Source organism: Chelonoidis abingdonii, chromosome 2 (assembly GCF_003597395.2).
Source record: "Chelonoidis abingdonii isolate Lonesome George chromosome 2, CheloAbing_2.0, whole genome shotgun sequence".
NCBI classification, from domain to species: Eukaryota; Metazoa; Chordata; order Testudines; family Testudinidae; genus Chelonoidis; species Chelonoidis abingdonii.
In genome coordinates, this window is record NC_133770.1 from 281,784,491 (window position 1) to 281,802,508 (window position 18,018).

Below are 18,018 nucleotides of genomic sequence, written 5' to 3' on the forward strand. Positions count from 1 at the left end.
GCCAAAGGAGAAGTCTTCCTCTTCCAGGGAAACCAAAACATAAACACATAATGGTCCTTCAGTCACTTGGGTTCAACAGTCTTTCATCCCATTGATACAGAGCGCTGTAGTCCTTCAGCCTCACCAAACCTAAATAGCCTCTAACCTTGTTATGCAGGGATAACCAAGTTCTTGGCTAGGGTTGCCAACTTTCTAATCGCACAAAACTGAACACCCCTGCCTGCCACCTGTCCTGCCCCTTCTCCAAGGCTCCCGCCGCCACATGCTCCATCTCCCCTTCCTCCGTCGCTAGCTCTTCACCACCCTCACTCACTTTCACCAGGCTACAGCAGGGCATTGGGGTGTGGGAGGGGGGTGTGGGCTCTGGACAGGGGTGCAGGCTCCACGTAGGAGCAGAAATGAGGGGTTCATGGAGAGGGCTCTTGACTGGGGCAGGGGGTTGGGGTGTGGNCTGTTGAGGGGATCAAAGATGGTTTAGTGGCTGGCATGGACTTGCAAGGACAGCACAGCTGCAGAGCTGCAGCCTGAGCTGGTGCTCCAGGCAGCATAGTAAGAGGACAGGGGAGGGGGTGAGGGCTCTGGCTGAGGGTGTGGGCTCTGGGATGGGGCCGGGTATGAGGGGTTTGGGGTGCAGGAGGGGGATGAGGCAGGGTGTTGAGGTGTGTGCGGCTCTGGGAAGGAGTTTGGGTATGGGAGGGGAATCCAGGCTGGGGCAGAGAGTTAGGGTGCAGGAGATGGTTCAGGGTGCAGGGTCCAGGTGGCGCTTACTGCGGCTCTTGAGAAGCAGCTGCTAGGTCCCCGCAGCCCTTAGATGCATGCATGGCCAGGTAGGCTCCACACGCTGCCCTCGAGTCCGCAGGCGCCACTCAGGCAGCTCCCACTGGTCACAGTTCCTGGCCAATGGGAATTGCAGAGCCGTCCCTCGGGGCAGAGGCAGTGCACAGAGCTTCCCTGGCCGCCCATGCATCTCGGGATTGCAGGGACTTGGTGGCCGCTTCTGGGAGCTGCGCGGAGTTAGGGCAGGCAGGGAGCCTGCCTTAGCCCTGGGCCTATACTGCTCCACCAACCAGACTTTTAACGGCCTGGTCAGCAATGCTGACCAGAGCCGCCAGTGTCCTCTTTTGACCCTCTTCTTGGCTATATCTATTCTTGGCTAATCTTCTTTGGTCTGCCCCAGGCAAAGCTGATGCAAGGGAATGAGTAGGGACCTCATCCCACCCATCTTGGAAGTTCCAGCCTGCAACCCCTGAACAAGCACAAGCCAGGATCTAACAACAGACCTCATCTTGTTGGCCCAGTAATTTTCCTTTATGTGTTTTACCCTTCCTTGAGGTTCCTGTCTTATCTTCTGCCTCTCTGTAAGCCTCAGCATGGGTCCTTTTCACCACACTCCTGCCTGGGCTAGCTTCCTCAGGGAAGAGGCACTACTCAGAATCTTCCCTTTATCTTGGACTTCTCTAAACAGAGTCAAAAGCTTGCATTATGTAATCATGCAGTCACCTGAGGCCAGCCACATGGTTACTGGCCTACATTTCCCAGCATTCCTTTTGGACTATATCCCCCACAATGCCTGGTTGTGCACGGCAGCCACTTGGGGCCATGTCTGGCTTATATATTTCTTTAAAGGGCTAGTGTACATTCTGTTATACTCCCCTCCCTTTCAAGTTCAGGGCTCATTCTGTTTCAGGTGGCGGTTATTTCCTGAGGGACTGATTTTCCCAGTGCAGGACATGCATTACTTCTATTCTTCAATGGGAGGAGTTATACATGTCCTGCAGTGGGAGAAAAGAACCCCAAGTATAATGTTCATAATAGGACCAAAATACACTCAGCTCTGAATATCAATTTCTGCTGGTTCACGACTTCTGAGAAGCCAGGCAGATACAACAGAGTGATTTATTCCTGCGTAACAGAATGACTGCTTTGAGTGTGCTCAAGGTTGGAAGGAGACATTTTGCCACCTCTGTGGTTTGCTCATCACTGATATTTTCCACTCATTATGGGGCTTATCCAGCAGGCACTGAAGTCAATGGGTTATTTTGATACAACAAAACCAGCTGGATTCCCGAGTGCCTGTCAAAACCAACTCTAAAACATCAGGCTATGGAACATGAAGATCAAAGATGTGGCAGGCCAAAGTATAGAGTACTAATGGACTCTGCTTCATTGGGGAGCAGAGGAAACTCCCAGGAAACATTAATCCACCACCCCCTCCCTCTCAATTACCTATTATCATACACCATATAGGCTTATGTTTGCTTTACGAGCTCTGCATTACAGATGTGTGCTGTACATGCATATCTATCTATCTAGCACATCATTCTGTTGCTCTAGTAGCACCACATCTGGACTATTGTTCATCTTTTATGGACACCCTAAAAGAACCAATGAAAAGTCACAGTGAATCCTGCACCTTCCAGGATATTCATTTCAGCAGAACTTGTGACAGAGGTGGAATGGAGGTAAAAACATTCTTTTTTTTGGACAAAGCACACCCTCTTTCAGAAGTGTTATCAATGCAGATACGAAAGGGCTCAGTCACTGCAAATCTATATTTTAGAGCACAGATGCATCTGGAAAACAAGCATTTTCACACTAAGACTGAGATAATTTGCCATACCTGGACTGGCTCTGATGGGAGGATTTTGCTGTCACTATTCTAATAAGGTCCCTATGGATGTTTCTGCTGAAACACTGTTGCATGATCCAAAATGAAAATCAACTCTGGGAAAGGGCTAGTGGAATTTATCTTGCATGTAGTTTTATATATTTTAAAGAAGTTTGGGGTATTCAATGTTATTAAAGTAAATGCAGTTTTTGGCAGTGAGGGGAAAAAATTGTTTGGTGTACCCTGTAGAGAGGAAGGCTGGTCTAGTGATTAGGTGCACAAGCCTAAGAGACCTGAATTCTGTTCCCTGGACTTCCTGGGTAATCTTGGGTAAATCATTTAGTCTCTCCATTCCTCAGTTCTCCATCTGTAAAATGGGGATTATCACTACCTCACAGGTAGTGAGACACTCAGATCCTCAGGTAAATATATAAATACCTTAGATAGATAGCCTGGGATAAATGTGTTACATCTAGATAAAGTGCTCATAACCCTGTCAGTTAAACACTGCACTCATCCAGAACATTTCTCAGGTTGACCAAGATGCCTTCAGCATCCTAAACACCTTGGGCCTATTTGCTGACTCAAAACACACACCTAAACTAGACCTTCCTCACCGCTTCTGGATTCCAATTTCTAGCTCTATGGATACTAAATTCATCCATCTGGATGCCATAAAAGGTCAGTGCGTTTTTTGCGAGGATGAGGATGGGGATGGTGCAGAGAGTCTGCCTCACTTGCAAAGCCCACACAAAGGCATACTTCTTTTTGTTCACTGTGGAGAATTCCTTCATGAGCTGCTCCAGAGGCCGGCCAGCTCCTCACAACTCCAATACAGGGTTGTGCCACACTGACTCAGGGCTATGCCTAAATGTCACAGCTGAGCCCACATGGCCCTAAGGATTAATGGCATTCCCTATTATTAGTGCAAACTTTTAGTGACTTGGGCATAAAAATAAAGGAAGGTCAAATCTGCTTCTATGTATCAGCTTCCTGAAAGAAAAAATTGTCTTTATCATAGTCTACTAATTTTACTAAGATGCTACATGATTACCACTCTCTGGTCCAACAGCTGGAAGGGGTGAAAACTGATGTACCTACTTATTTACTATATCTGGGGTAAGCTTTTGCAGATCAATAGGCTGCAACTTTTAAAACTGTATTAAGTAAAAATCTTTTCAACTCTGTTTACAAGTAGCTTATGTGAGGGGATTCACTCGTCTCCATGTTATATTTTCTGCTACTTGCTTCTATTTCTTTATTAATTAGAGTTTGCTTCCCAAGTCAATAATCTGCAAAAATATTTACATAATGGACTGCTCTTATAGACCATCTCTCTTCCTAGCCTCCCAATCCAAATCCAACACATTTCCTAGAGACAGCAAAGCTAGACTATATGAATTAAAATCTACCATGAAGGAGTAATATTTGACTACCACTCCCTTCTTTCTACGCCCTCACTTTTGCACATATTCCTTCCCTGCCAGTTATAAAACAGATTATATCTATGTTATTACGTTATTAGAGGGACAAGGTGGGTAAAGAAATATCTTTTATTGGACCAACTTCTGTTGGCAAGAGAGACAAGCTTTCCAGTCATGGGTAGTAGGGAGGTGGGGTATGAGAGTAGTTGGTGTGACAAAGTTCCTCCTCTACTTTGGTGGGTCCTGCGCTTATTGGTGGATTTGCTCACCTCAGTGATCTTCCCCTCTAGCGGAACCCACAGTCTGGGTCAACTCCTCCTGTGTCTGATCAGGAGTTGCAAGGTTTGGCGGGGGTGCGGGGGGACCCGGGCCCACCCTCTACTCCAGGTTCCAGCCCAGGGCCCTGTGGATTGCAGCTGTCTATAGTGTCTCCTGTAACAGCTGCATGACACCTACAACTCCCTGGGCTACTTCTCCATGGCCTCCTCCAAAACACCTTCTTTATCCTCACCACAGGACCTTCCTTCTGCTGTCTGATAACACTTGATTGTCTGATAATTCCTCAATCCTCCAGTAGCACACCCTCTCAGTCTCAGCTCCTTATGCCTCTTGCTCCCAGCTCCTCACACATGCTCCTTCTCCTCTGGCTCCTCCCTGCCTGACTGGAGTGAGCTCCTTTTTAAACCCAGGTGCCCTGATTAGCCTGCCTTGATTGGCTGCAGGTGTTCTAATTAAAGCAGCTATCTCCACTGCCTTCTAGAAAGATCTTAATTGGCCCCAGGTGCCTTGATTAACCTGAAGCAACTGCCATTTGGTTACCACGGTCCTAGGGATTTGTTTAGCCTGGGGCAAACATACCTATTCCTCAGTACTTTACAGTAGCCATCTGGCCTTGCCCCATCACATTGGTTATAGATGGTTGTAATAAGCCATAAATTCATTGTCTATTCAGTCCATGATTTTTAGTGGCTAGCAACGTTATACATTTTTGAAGGTGTTGTGCAGGTTTCCTTTGAGGATGAGGACTGAGAAGTCAGATACAGGGTGATAGCTTTATCCGATGAAGTGAGTATTCAGCCACGAAAACTCATGCTCCAATATGTCTGTTAGTCTATAAGGTGCCACAGGACTCTTTGCTGCTTTTACAGATCCAGACTAACATGGCTACCCCTCTGATACTTGTTAAAAGGGTTCACCCACAGGTGATATGGTGTTTTTGTCTTTTGTCATTTTCCTGTGTGAGTTCATAATAGAGTGTTGTGATACATTTCACCCATATAGTTTTATTGGGAAATTTAGTTCACTGGATGAGGTACATCACATGTTGTGATAGGCATGTGTGTGACCCATGAATCTTGAAAGGTGTGTTATGTGTGGGTTTTTCATCCCAGCTGAGGAGATATGTCTATAGGTTTTGCATCTGTTGTTCTGGCAGCATCTGGTGCTGCTTTGAGTTGCTGTGTCCTGATCTAGGGGGAGCTTGCTTTTGATGATAAACTTGGAGCAGTTCGGGGGATGTTTGACGGCCAGAAGAGGGAGCCAGGAAAGATTTCTTTCAGGCTGTGGTCCCCACTGAGTGTGGGTTGTAATTATTTGATACCCCATATGGGTTCCAGTGTTGGATGGTAGGTAACAAGTAGGGGTGTGCGACTGGAGACAGTTTTATTCCTATATTGAAGCAGGTTCTCTTAGGGTATTTGGGTGGTCTGCTCCACAATGCAATCTACATCTCTGGTAGAGTGTCTTTGATTGGTGAAGGCAGTTTAAATGTTAAGGTGTATATCCTGGACTTTCTCCTCAGAGAATATTCTGTGGTATGAGTGGCTGGCTGTAGATAACAGATTTCTTGGTGTATTACTGGATCTGTGAAGGTAGGTGTGGTGATCTGTGGGTTTCTTGTATATAGTTGTCTGTAGGGTTCCACTGTTGAAGCTGACTGTGGTGTCCAGGAAGTTGATGCTAGTGTGGGAGTGTTCCAGAGAGAGTTTAATGGATGGGTGGTGGTGGTTGAAGTTGTGGTGGAAATCTAAGACAGAATTTAGGTCATCCATCCAGAGGATGAAATATCATAGATATGTCTCAAGTACATCACTGGTTTTGTGGTGTATTTGTCCAGAAATTCTTCTTCAAGGTGGCTCATGAAGAGGTTGGCATATTCCCCACCCCCTTGTGATTGGAGAAGTGTTAACAGATCACTTCACCTTGTATGTTCCTTTGAAATATGTCCTAGCTACTTACGCTAAACAATCTGTTGCACTTTGTGTTCAGCTGTGACACTCTGAATACATTTCCCAGACCTGAAGACCTCTATGTAAGCTTGAAAGCTTACTTCTCTCACCAACAGAAGTTGGTCCAATAAAAGATATGACCTCACCCACCTTGTCTCTCTAATATCCTGTAACCAACACAGCTACAACAACACTGCATGCAACAAGGGTTATTATATTACTGATGGTAGAAATAAGCTGTGTTCCTTTTCAGCCTTCAAGAGAAAGAACTTGAATAGCAGTGGGTTTTGTATTCCTTTATAAGTGTGTTTGTGTGTGTGTGTAACTTGTTGAGGGAAAGCAGAATCAAAGAGGTGAGTTTTATGTTTAGTTCTAGGAATTCTCATAATTATAGTTTCCATCCAAATGGACCATACTCTTACTCCCCTTCCCCTGTTTTACAATCATTTATTAAGTGGGAGCCTTCTTGTTATTTGTCTCCCAGATAAATGCTTCAAGCAACTGCATTCACAGTAGCAGGGTGAAGAGCCCCACAGTGGGCCTGATCCAAAGCCCATTTGGCGTCAGTGGGAATCTTTTCAATTACTTCAGTGGGCTTTGGATTAGGCCTGGAGAGAGGAGTATTACATTGCTCCCTAAAAGTGCCATGAGTTAGGTGCATCATGCTCCCTGCTGGCAGGGTATTCTATAGTCAACATTACCCATTCCAACATTCAACCAAGAACTAGATAAGTTCATGGAGGATAGGTTCATCAATGGCTATTAGCCAGGATGAACCGTGATGGTGTCCCTAGCCTCTGTTCGCCAGAAGCGGGAATGAGCAACAGGGGATGGATCACTTGATGATTACCTGTTCTGTTCATTCCCTCTGGGGCACCTGGCATTGGCTACTGTTGAAAACAGAATATTGGGTTAGATGGACCTTTGGTCTGACCCAGTATGGCCTTTCTTATGTTTTTATGTACCCCACTCAGAACACTCTGCGCCATGGTCTTTTAACCCTATGGACAGGTTTCTCTCAGATTCTCCGAACAATATTTCATTGAGGACTTTAAAGATAAGAACAAGGAACTTGAAACTGATTAGAAATGAGGTAAAGAGTCATTGTAAAGCACAGCATGTGATAGAAGGTACGTCTTCACTACCCGCCACATCAGCGGGTAGCAATCGATTTCTTGGGGATCAATATATTGCATCTCATCTAGACACGATATATCGATCCCCAAATGAGCTCCTGTCGACTCCGGAACTTCACCAACGCGAACGGCGGTAGCGGAGTCGATGGGGAGCCGCGGACGTCGATCCCGCGCTGTGAGGATGGTTAAGTAACTCGATCTAAGATACTTTGACTTCAGCTACGCTATTCATGTAGCTGAAGCTGCGTATCTTAGATCGATTTCCCCCCCAGTGTAGACCAGCCCAGACTCTAATCTCATGGGATGTTTGACCTAAAAGGTAGCCATCTGCCTGCTGAACAAGCTGAAGCTTTCATACCACCTTCACTCTGAGCCCTGGGTGGACCTCGCTGGGCTAGGCTAGTAGTGATGAAAGCCTGGATCATCATGTGACAAGACCACATCTGAAACATATACCTGTATGAAGTAGAGACTGACTGCTTCACCTATGTGCACAGGCCACGGATGGCAAAACAGAACGGAGTGTTCAAGATATGTTTTCCAAAACATCATAGAACCTCATTTTAAAACTGAAACGTATATTTCTCTGCCATTTCTCTGTCCCTTCTGTGGGAAGAAACAAAAATTCATCAGTGTCACTCTCAGAGCAGTGCTTCAAGGCTAGCACACCCCAAATATTTAGAACCACAGGTTACTTTCATCCATGTCAAACTGAGCAGCAGTGACTGAAGGAAGACAGACAAAGAAGAGGAATTTCATTCAGTGAATATGAGAGTGTCAGTTCCAGACACCTTAAGAAGCAAAAACTACAAGATATAAGAAATGCAAAATGCTTGGCTGGTGGAGAGCTGACTTATTTATCTAATTTCTTCATGTGTGAAGCTCCTTTTGCTGTAGCAAGGTGCAATGCTGGGTAGCATATCAGCATCATAACACACTACATCTAATGCACAGCAAAGAGAACATCCCAGGGGTGCTTACCATGCCTGGAATAATAAACAATAACAGAGTATTTTACATTTATATGGTATTTTTCCATCCTGGAGGATTACAAAGCACTTGACAAATTTAAACTGCTCTACAGATTATATATAGAGAACCACTTCTCCCATCACTGAGACACAGCCAGCCTTGTGCACAATACAACATATGTCAGGCGTTAGGTTTTATGACAGAACACCAAGAATAGCTAATGTAATTAAAAGTGCCTCAGAAATGTCATTGTCACTACCAGGATGCAGGCAGTCTGACCTAATGGCTTAAGCTGTAGTCAGGCCAGCTCAGATACCAGGGGATCAGAGTCTGCGGCAGTGCCAGAGGGCAGACTCAGATATCAGGTAGCAGGAAATCAAAGTCTGAGACGGGGGGGCTGGGTTAGGATACCAGTAGGTCAGAGTAAACAGCAGGAGCAGATAGCACAACAGAAGCACTTCTAAGCAGTTGCACAGACAACTTCCTGTTCCTCTTCTTGATTTAAACAGAAGCAGGTGTAACTTTAGTGCCCGCACGACCAAGATAGAGTCTGTTCTGCAGGCAGCTCTGACCAAGAAAAGGCATGTGCAGGAATGTAGCGGGGAAAGTCCCTTCCACCCCAAGGGCACCTGTTCCCCCCAGCACACTCAGGAATGAACACACACACCAGAATAGGACAATGAATATAGGAAAGGGAAATACGTATTTACAGAGGGATGAATGGAGAAAGACATCAGGGGGAAAGACAGAAGGAGCAGTAAAACTCGGTTGCATTCAACACGAGGCCCACATAGGTCCAGTGGTGGACTCTGAAAGGGCAGACACTGAGCAATGCACCTGCACTCTGTGTTTAGCAGTCCTGGGCAAAGTTGCAATCCAGTGGCGAGTCTTGGGTGCTCCTGGTATCTTGGGCACTAGTAAACTTTCCCTAACAAACAACCCCCTCCGGTGCCATCTTCTGCCACTTTCTGCAAACTGGCACAGAGCGACAACCTCCCCACTTATCTAGCTAACAGCCTCCCTTTTTATTCCCAGTGCAAGGTGTCACGCCTCAGGACTCACAGCTCTGGGCAGCAGTGGTACTGGGGTCCAACTCCAGTTTGTCCTTCTTGGGAAATTTCCTCCCTGGCACAGTGCCCCTCTTGGCTCCTGTCCTGGAGTGTCCTCAGTCAGCCGCTCTGTCCCTCCCAGGCTTCGGGCAGGTTCTCGGATGCTTTACTTTGTGAGAGCCTGCTTGCTGCATAGGGTTGCCAACTTGGTAATAATATTTAAAAACCAGACACTCCAGCAGGAGTGCGGGAACATCACCTGCCTTGACTCTTCCCCCCAGGCCTCACCCCTGCCCAGCCTATTCCCCAAAATCCTGTCCCTGCCTCTCCCCTTCTCCCAACCTCCCACCCCTGCCCTGCCTCTTCCCCTGAGGCCCCGTCCCCATCCACTTCTCTTCCTCCCCCTGTTGCTCATTGCTTTTCCCTTCTCACCCCCTGCTGCCTGGGTCAGGAGGGGCTCACCTGTGGCGCTGGGGCTGGGAGGTGCTGCTGCCCAACAAAGGTAGGAGGCAGCCTCGGCTGAGTAGGGGCTGGAGCAGGTGATGACTCTGTGCCTCCCTGCCTCCGTGCCTCCCTGCCTCCCCCACTCACAGCAACTGGACTTGGGGTGTCCAGTCAGTAGATCTGGCTGGACATCTCTGGTCCACTTTTCAACCAGACTTTCCAGTTGAAAACTGGCCACCCTATTGCTGCAGTCCTTCTGTGTGGAGCCTGTTACTCTCCCTCTTGCTCCACTCCCCCCTACCCCCTCAAAAAACAGCACTTCCTCTTCCTGGAACAATTAGCACTTCCCCCCACCCCTCAGGACAAAGATTTAAAGGGGCCATGCTTTCTAAACCCCAAAGCAGTTACACGGGGAAAGAATCATGACCCCTGGAGCTCCACCAATCAGATCCCAGGACTGAAGTCCTCCGTCAGAGTTGAGTTTCTAGCTCTGGTGACTGTTAATGGGTCAGTGAGCAGCAGGTTGGAACTTACTGGTGCCTAGGAGCTCTGTGGACTCTGACCTGTAGGTAGGCAGAATGCAAGTACTGGCATACATGCAGGAAACATGGTTAAAATGCCAGGGCTAATGCCCTACTCTTTCAAAAAAGTGTGATGGGATCAAAGGTGATCAGGAGCTCTCTTGTATGGCCCACACGGAAGATGGCTCCTTCAGGAGTACAGTATTCTACAGAATGTAATAGCATGGATTTATCTTATAGCTGAGCAGGTTCAAATGAGCATATCATAGAGACAGAGGTTTTTCCCTTCCCTATGCAGGCTGACAGCCTGCTCTGCCAGGATCTTGAAGCCGAAGAAGGGCAGAACATGCAGGATGGCTGAGTGGAGGAGAAAGGAATCTGGTTTTAGGCGGAGGAAAACTTTCTTTTAAAGACCTTATTTTTGGGCTGGGATCCACAAAGGTATTTAAGTGCCTACATCCTGCTCAGTTGCTGCCTAACCCTGTAGGTGCCTAGGTGGCCTCTGAGCATGGCTATTGGATCAGGCTCCTCAGGGGAGTTCACACAAAACAGCTAGGAGGGGAGGGAAGGCCCTTCCTTTTAAACTGTGTGGATAGGGTATTCCCCCAGGATATGGAATCCCCTGGTTTAAGTCCCTCTTCCCCTGAAGGGGAGAAGGGATTTGAATAAGAATCTGCCCCCCTAACATGAGATGACAGTACTAGGCAGTAGTGTCATTCTAACTCTTTCTCTGACCCAATTAATATTTAAGTATTCCATCGCAGGGGTGCTGGAAAATTTTGGATAGTGAGGGTGCTGAGAGCCATTGGACCAAACTGTAAACCCTGTATATAATGGAAACCACTTCAAGCCAGGGTGTGCTGCAGCACCCACCACACCCCTAGTTCCAGCACCTCTGTTCCATTGTTTAATTAAAATGGAAAAACTTTAAGTGGAGAGATTGAGGAAGACACACATTAGACTGTTCCATAGCCTAGTGGCTAGGGCATGTGCCTTAGAGGTGGCTGATCCCTGTTCAAATCTCTCCTTCTCTGGCAGGGAAGGGATTTGAATAAGCGGCGAAGGTGGGTCTCCCACATCCTAGGTGACTACCTCACTGCAAAGCTAAAGATTATAAGGGAGGATCTCCTTACTGGCTGTCCTGCATACAGTTTAAGGTGGCTCAGCACCTCTCTTCCCCTCCAATTCACAGATCACTAACAGAATTTAATGTCAATTTCCAAGAGAGGGGCAGGCTTAGCACGTGTTCCTCTCCTTGGTATCTCCCATTGGTTATCTTAGCTGCTCCCCACCCAGCATTCTGGTTTTCACAGAGTTCATTCTATGGTGTTTATGTCTCCCCATGCATTATATAGAAGCCTAGCACCTAACGCAGGCTTTGTGGATTACCGTATGTTCCCGTGATATTTTAGGCACTGCAGCACTCTGCACAGGAATGCCTAAGTCCCTTTGTGGATCCCATCCTTAGGGACCTCAATGACCTAGGTGGCAAGGGAGGTCAGGAGCTAACTGGTAGCACATCTCAGCACTTGATTCTGCAGAAGGTACAAATTAAGGGGGAATGAGTCCTAATCCTGATTGCCCTCCACTAAATCCAACTCCATAGTGCAAAGGGAAGTTGACAGGCAGGAAAGGGAAGGAGGAGATGTGAGTGGTGAGAGGAGGATGGGTAGTTGGCCTGTAATCTGAAGAGGCATGGAAAGGACTTGTGCCACAGGGTACCCAAAACATCACTCACAGAAGCTTCTACTGCCTGTGAAGAAAAGGGGTGGGAGGTTGGAAGAGAAAAGGGAGAGGACTTGAAGGGCCAACATTATAGGAAGACCACACTCAGAAACTGTAGGATGCAGAGAATGGTGCAGGCAGTGCTTTTACTACAGGTGGGGAGGCTGCCACGGCAGAGCCCCAGTAGTGGACAGATGGGTGTTTGTTGCAGAATGGTTGGGAGTTCCTGGGGATGGAGGAGTAGCAGGAAATGGAATGCTTCAGAGAAGATGGGAGAAACTGCCAAGTGCGAGAGTGAGCTTACTTGAGAGAGGAGAGGACAATTCTGAATGAAGCCTCAGACCCAAACACATCTAGGTTCTGGAGTGGCTTGGCAGCTGCAAGTGAAGATAGAAAGACTGCTGTGGAGAGTTGCAGGGTAGAGCTTCTTCAGGCAGGTTTCCAGGACGAGGGTCACCAACTTTGGTTGGACAAATTCCTGGAGATTTCATCATATGAATTAATCTTTAATTAAAGTTTAATCTTTAATTCCTGGAGACTCTATGACAATCCTGGAGGGTTGGCAACTCTACTCCAGGCATAGGTGCTGGAACAATTTGTATAGTGAGGGTGCTGAAAACTGTTGAACCAAACTGTAAACCCTATATATGATGGACACCACTTCAAACCAGGGAATGCTGCTGCACCCCCAGCACCTTTAATTCCAGCACCTGTGTCTCCAGGCAGATGGGAGTGCATGGTCCCTGGACAGAGACTGATGATGACTAGACCATGCAACATATTACCTGATTGGGCCTGCAGAGGGAGTTCACCTTTTGGGTAGGAAGGGAATGTATTTGCTGAACATCAGGAAGTGGGCTCTGGGTTCCCTGCTCTCCCTCTCTTGTTGAGGGCTAGGGATCTAGAAGGAGGAGGCATGTTGGGCTAGTTTCTGTCCAGACTTAATCCTGATAAATGTTGCTTAACCATACACCCTTAGTTTTAGTTGTAAAAAGATCTGAAGTAAAATATTTTTGGAAGCATATGGGTATTTTTTGGTGGGAGACTTCACAATTGTTTTGTAAATATGCACATGCCTCTTTAATCTGGATCTGTGAGCATCCCCAACCAAAGTTCCAAATCAAGCACTGACATGGGATTAATCATGATAGTGACACCTCACCAGATAGCAGTGATGAGAACTCAGCCTTTGAGGAAAGAATCCTCACGGACACAGCATCACACTTCTATTGATTTGAAAGCTGCATAAAGGCCAGCTACTGGTACAAAGGCCACGTAGTTAAAACTGTCTGTGAGGGGCTGCAGCGTCTGGTGTGCCCTATGCCTCTTAATCTGATGCTTGGGATTACAATGGATGGTTCCAGAGCGGGAAGCCAATTTTGGCTTTCTAACCATGCTGTGCCTCTAACAATAGAATTGTGTTAGAGAGCTTCTCAGTCTCATGAAGTGCTTCAATTTCCCTGGGATAGTTATCAGAAGGCCTCTATTATGTACCGAGACATGCCTGAACATTAGCAGGAACCTTTAGGTGATCAGAAGTTAACACACACACTAGGGTATGTAGCCACGCACTTTAGCCAAAGCCTGTGAAGTATTTCACAAATTTCAAGCTACTAGGCAAAATGAGAAAAGGATTAGCTGGTTTCTCCACGTGGGTGGGAAGGGTATGTCAGAACATAAAGTTCCCGTGGTGAGGCCCAGAAAATCCCCTCAAAGGGAAAGAAAACTTGAGACAAATTGTCTTGCTGATTTTAGCCAAAGGTTCAACATGTGTTCACTGATTTTAGACTGGTTAAGGGTAGGCCAAAATCAAAACCATTTCCTAGGTGAATACGTCAGAGAGAGAACTCAAAATATTTGGATGTTAATTTCCACTTAGCTGAAATAAGGGCTGATCTAGGAATATTTGCCACATAACTCAGGGGTAGGGTATTATGACAAATACCCTCATGGAAAAACTTCAGTGAGATGAAATAAAATAAAATAGAATGAAAACCTAAATCTGGATTAATAATGCTGCCCTGACATGGAGAGGACAGTGCTTAGCCAGTCGGGTTCGTATTTTCCTTCATGATAGAAAAACATGCTCTGTGGTGATAGTGATGCAGAGAGAAATGTGCTTCCCCTCCAAAATTACTGCAGTTTACCAAAAATGCCAACTAGAGATCTCTGGAGATACCTCTTTAGGGTATTAGCCATGCCACAGTTCAGGTGGCTGGCAAGATTAAATTGCCAGTGCAAACTGGCACACAAACAGACAATATAAATTTCCTTGTGACTGTTACTGCAGAGAAACAATATAGTCCACAATATGGTTAGATTTTTGGAGATCATAGAATAAATCTTTATGGGAAGAGAATATCTGAATTTTACACTAGCTACAAAGGAAAAGCCCACAACTCTGCACAGTCTGAACTGTAGCTTTGGGTTTATTTGTGGGGTGGGTGAAATAGGTAGTATCTAGAAATGTCTACTACCAGGGCCAAGTAAAAGATGAGGCTCTTTTCAGCACTACTTAAAGTTTTATGTAGAGTTTCACAGTACTAAAAACCAGAACCCTGGCAAATAGACTGCAAAAAATGTTCCTATAAGAACCTACAAGATGTGACCAATGCCATAAACTTTAATGAAGGTTGCTATGGCTAGGGAGATAGAACAAGTGGAAAGTATTTTTACTGACAGATGCAATGAAGGAATAGTTGTCAGCACTGTTCAGCAACATGGTAAGGATGATCTCTCTGCTATCCCAGAGCATTGGTGAATACAATGATGGAAAGCCGTTCCACAGAACTTTGCTGCAAGGAACAGCTGGGATTGACTCAGGTGCTCCACAATATATGCTGAAGTGTTTTCCACAGGACCTAAAGATTTGACTAGTGTAGCATGGCATACAAACTAGGAGAGCTCCCTGTGAAACTGTGGCTAAGTGAGTGAGTGATAGCTGATCAGACTGAATTTAGTTTAGAATCAGAGAAGCAACAGCATATGGGCTTCCTCATTTGTGATGGTTAAGGTCTTTTGTTACTGGCTTTTATTTTGTTTAAAATTTCCTAGGAGTTTATCAGTGTTTATTACAACAAATAGAAAATGGGTGATATTCAGTGCAAAAAATTAACTTCACTGTTTTATAGATAAATATTGGGGGACAGAAGATCAGAAAAAAAGCAATGAAAAGAGAAAAGTAAGAGTTTATGAAACCATTTCTCTAATCCCCATTGCAGAAATAAAGCTTCCTTTTAAAACAGTTTTCTGTTTCTTACTCTTGATAGAAGGGGCTCCAGTGTGAATTCCAAAAGACCTGTGTGGTGTAGCTGCACAACAAGTTGTTTCAGTGTCTTTTCCAAGGTCCATCCTCCTGCAGTTCTGGATGTAGCCGTATTCAGAAAAATATTCTCTCCACATTAGCTGAGCCAGGCAGGATAGTGAGGATGTGAGAAGCTGCATGACTCAGCTCTGGGAATTTGGTGCAGTGGGTTTTCCATATTTCCAATGGAGTGATGTCACTGTTGTCTGGAGGGAAGCATCGTTATGTGCACATGGAATTCACTTTCCAGTTTAGCCCTTTTTTCATTCGGAGGCACTATGGGGAGTCCAATACAAAAATAATCATGACATTTATCAGTAGAGGCCACCCTTTTGCAATGGGAGATCAAATAGCACAATGACTTTCCAGAATGATAGCTTGCTCTAAAGAGCTTCAGGGAACATAGTATGAGTGACAGTAGCTTTCCATTTCCTTGACAGCTCTGCGTTAAGGTCTTTGGAAAGCCTTTTCGAGCACATTCTGCTCACTGACCGGCAAAAAGGAAATGAAAAGTTTTTTTTTTTTCCTGGACTTTCGCCAGATGTGCTTTGTGCTAAAATTCCACAGAGACATTGTTGATCAAAATGCCACACACCTTTGTTAGAGAACGTTCTGTCTGTTGAAGAACAGGATTCCCGTTTCTTCTGCACTTCATATGATGGCTGAAAGTTTCAATCAGCTCTCAAGGAAAGCAGCAGGTGGCAGGTGCCCAGTACTCATGGGGCAAGGCAGGTGGGACTGATGGGGGTTGCCTGGTATTCATTGGGATGTAGCAGTTGAAGAAACCTTTTTCTCCTTGCGGGTCTGTTGCTGCAGCAGTCAGGTGACCTTGCCCATCTCGTTCCCCCACTGCAGCATAGCAGTTACCCTCCTCTGAGCAGGAACACCATGAAAGGAGACTGAGCTGTCATCTTTCCTTCTGGAATGGGGAGCTAAGTCCAAGAAGTTCTGGAGGATCCCAAATTTGGTGAAAATATATTTTTTTTTAAATCCCAGGAATTTTGGGGGGAAATCTATAAAAATTTAAAACAAAGGGCCTTAGTGATGGTATGGAGTTAAAGATGCTCAGATGCTACAGTGCTGAAGGTGGCATAAGAATCTATCTAGAATAGTAGATAAAAAGGACCAAATCTTCATCTTGTGTATTGATAAACCAGGCTCTCATTGATGGTACAGTTAAAGATGTCTGCCCATCACCACAAATGCAATACAACACAAATCCAACACATCAACTCCAGCCTGGAAGGGGTTGGAAAAGCCCTGCAGAGGGCAAGGTAAAACCCTGGCTGACTGGGGGAAGTGGCTGCAGTTGGGGTCATGCCCCAAACTGAGCAACAGGGCCTTATAAGAAAGCCAGGGAAGCCAGGAGCAAGCAGTCTCCCTCTGCCTGTAGAGGAAGAAGGGCCTGGCTGCAGGGGGCTAGACACAAGGTACCTGAGTGAAGCAGGGCTGGGAAGGCAGTGGAGCTGGGGATCTCCGGCCTGGAAAGACCCAAGCTGCAGCCTAGCATTGGGCTAAAAGGTACTGGGAGTTGAAGGGGGCAGCCCAGGGGTAGGCCACGGCAGCAGGTCCAAATCCAAACTTGTCAGTGATGAGTGGCTGATACTGCAGTCTGCCCCAGGGTGTGGGGGCTAGACAATGACTGGCAGTAGCTGTACACTGATGCAAGGTGGGAATAGTGGGTGGGGGTTCCCTGGGGAGGGGAGACTCTAAGACTGAGGGGTTACTGCCAGGGGCAGCACCCCAGGTAAAAGGGTACCGGGTTCAGGGAGGGACACGGGGGCCAAAGGACAGGCGGATCACCGGCCTGCAGAGGGCACTCCGGAGCTGGAACCGAGCTAATTCCCAGGAGTTACCAGCAGGCGGTACCGCAGGGGTGAGTCCGCTTGTCTACACACTTCAACACATTAACAGTCACTGGTTTTCTACTCTGAATTTGGTATCTGGTTACTGATAGGTCACAGGGACCCCAAGAGTACATAAAGTAGCCACATCCTGTAGTCACAGGGACTTTCTTGAATAGAATATCAGGCTATTTGGACTTTGCAATGCCCTGGTAACATTCCAACACTTTTTGGACAGAGTCTAAGCAGGGCTATTCTTGGATGATGCTATTGTTCTTGGAAAAAGTGTACAGGCAATGCTAAACAAGCTTTGGTGAGTTTTTCAACACTTATTTACTGCTAAATTAAAGCTAAAACCTATTAAATACTGTTTATTTGCGCATCAGTTCTCATATATATTGTACCTAATCTCTGAGACAGGGATTGCTATTAACCTGTGGGAGATCTGCAAAACTGAGTGACCAGTCCCAGGGAATTATTAAAGTGCAGGGAAATGGAATCCAGCTGAGGTTCTGCCAGATGGCATATCACAGAGCCATCAAAATCCAGATTCCATTGACAAAAATGTAAAGGAGTTTATGCAACACCTCAAAAGAGACCTAGAATGAAACCAAGCAACATGGATTTCCCACACAGACACTTGACACTCCCCTTAGGAATCAGGCTAGTGCTGTAGTAGTCTGGCATCTCTGACAGGTGAACCTGTGAGTTCATTGTTTGATTTGACATATTTGTACTTAGGAATGTAAGAGATTAGATATCA

The 18,018-nt window shown here is 46.2% G+C and overlaps 1 long non-coding RNA gene across 1 annotated transcript in view; it reads right to left on the reverse strand.

Annotated features, from left to right (window-relative positions):
* Nucleotides 1-10,621: 10,621 nt before the first annotated feature.
* LOC116826541 (uncharacterized) overlaps nucleotides 10,622-18,018 on the reverse strand; it is a 44,256-nt gene continuing 36,859 nt past the window's right edge. The window contains exons 2-3 of the long non-coding RNA XR_004374094.1: nucleotides 12,412-12,484; nucleotides 10,622-10,739 (exon numbers count right to left, since the gene is read on the reverse strand). This is a non-coding gene — a long non-coding RNA (uncharacterized LOC116826541). The remainder of the gene's footprint in view (nucleotides 10,740-12,411; nucleotides 12,485-18,018) is intronic.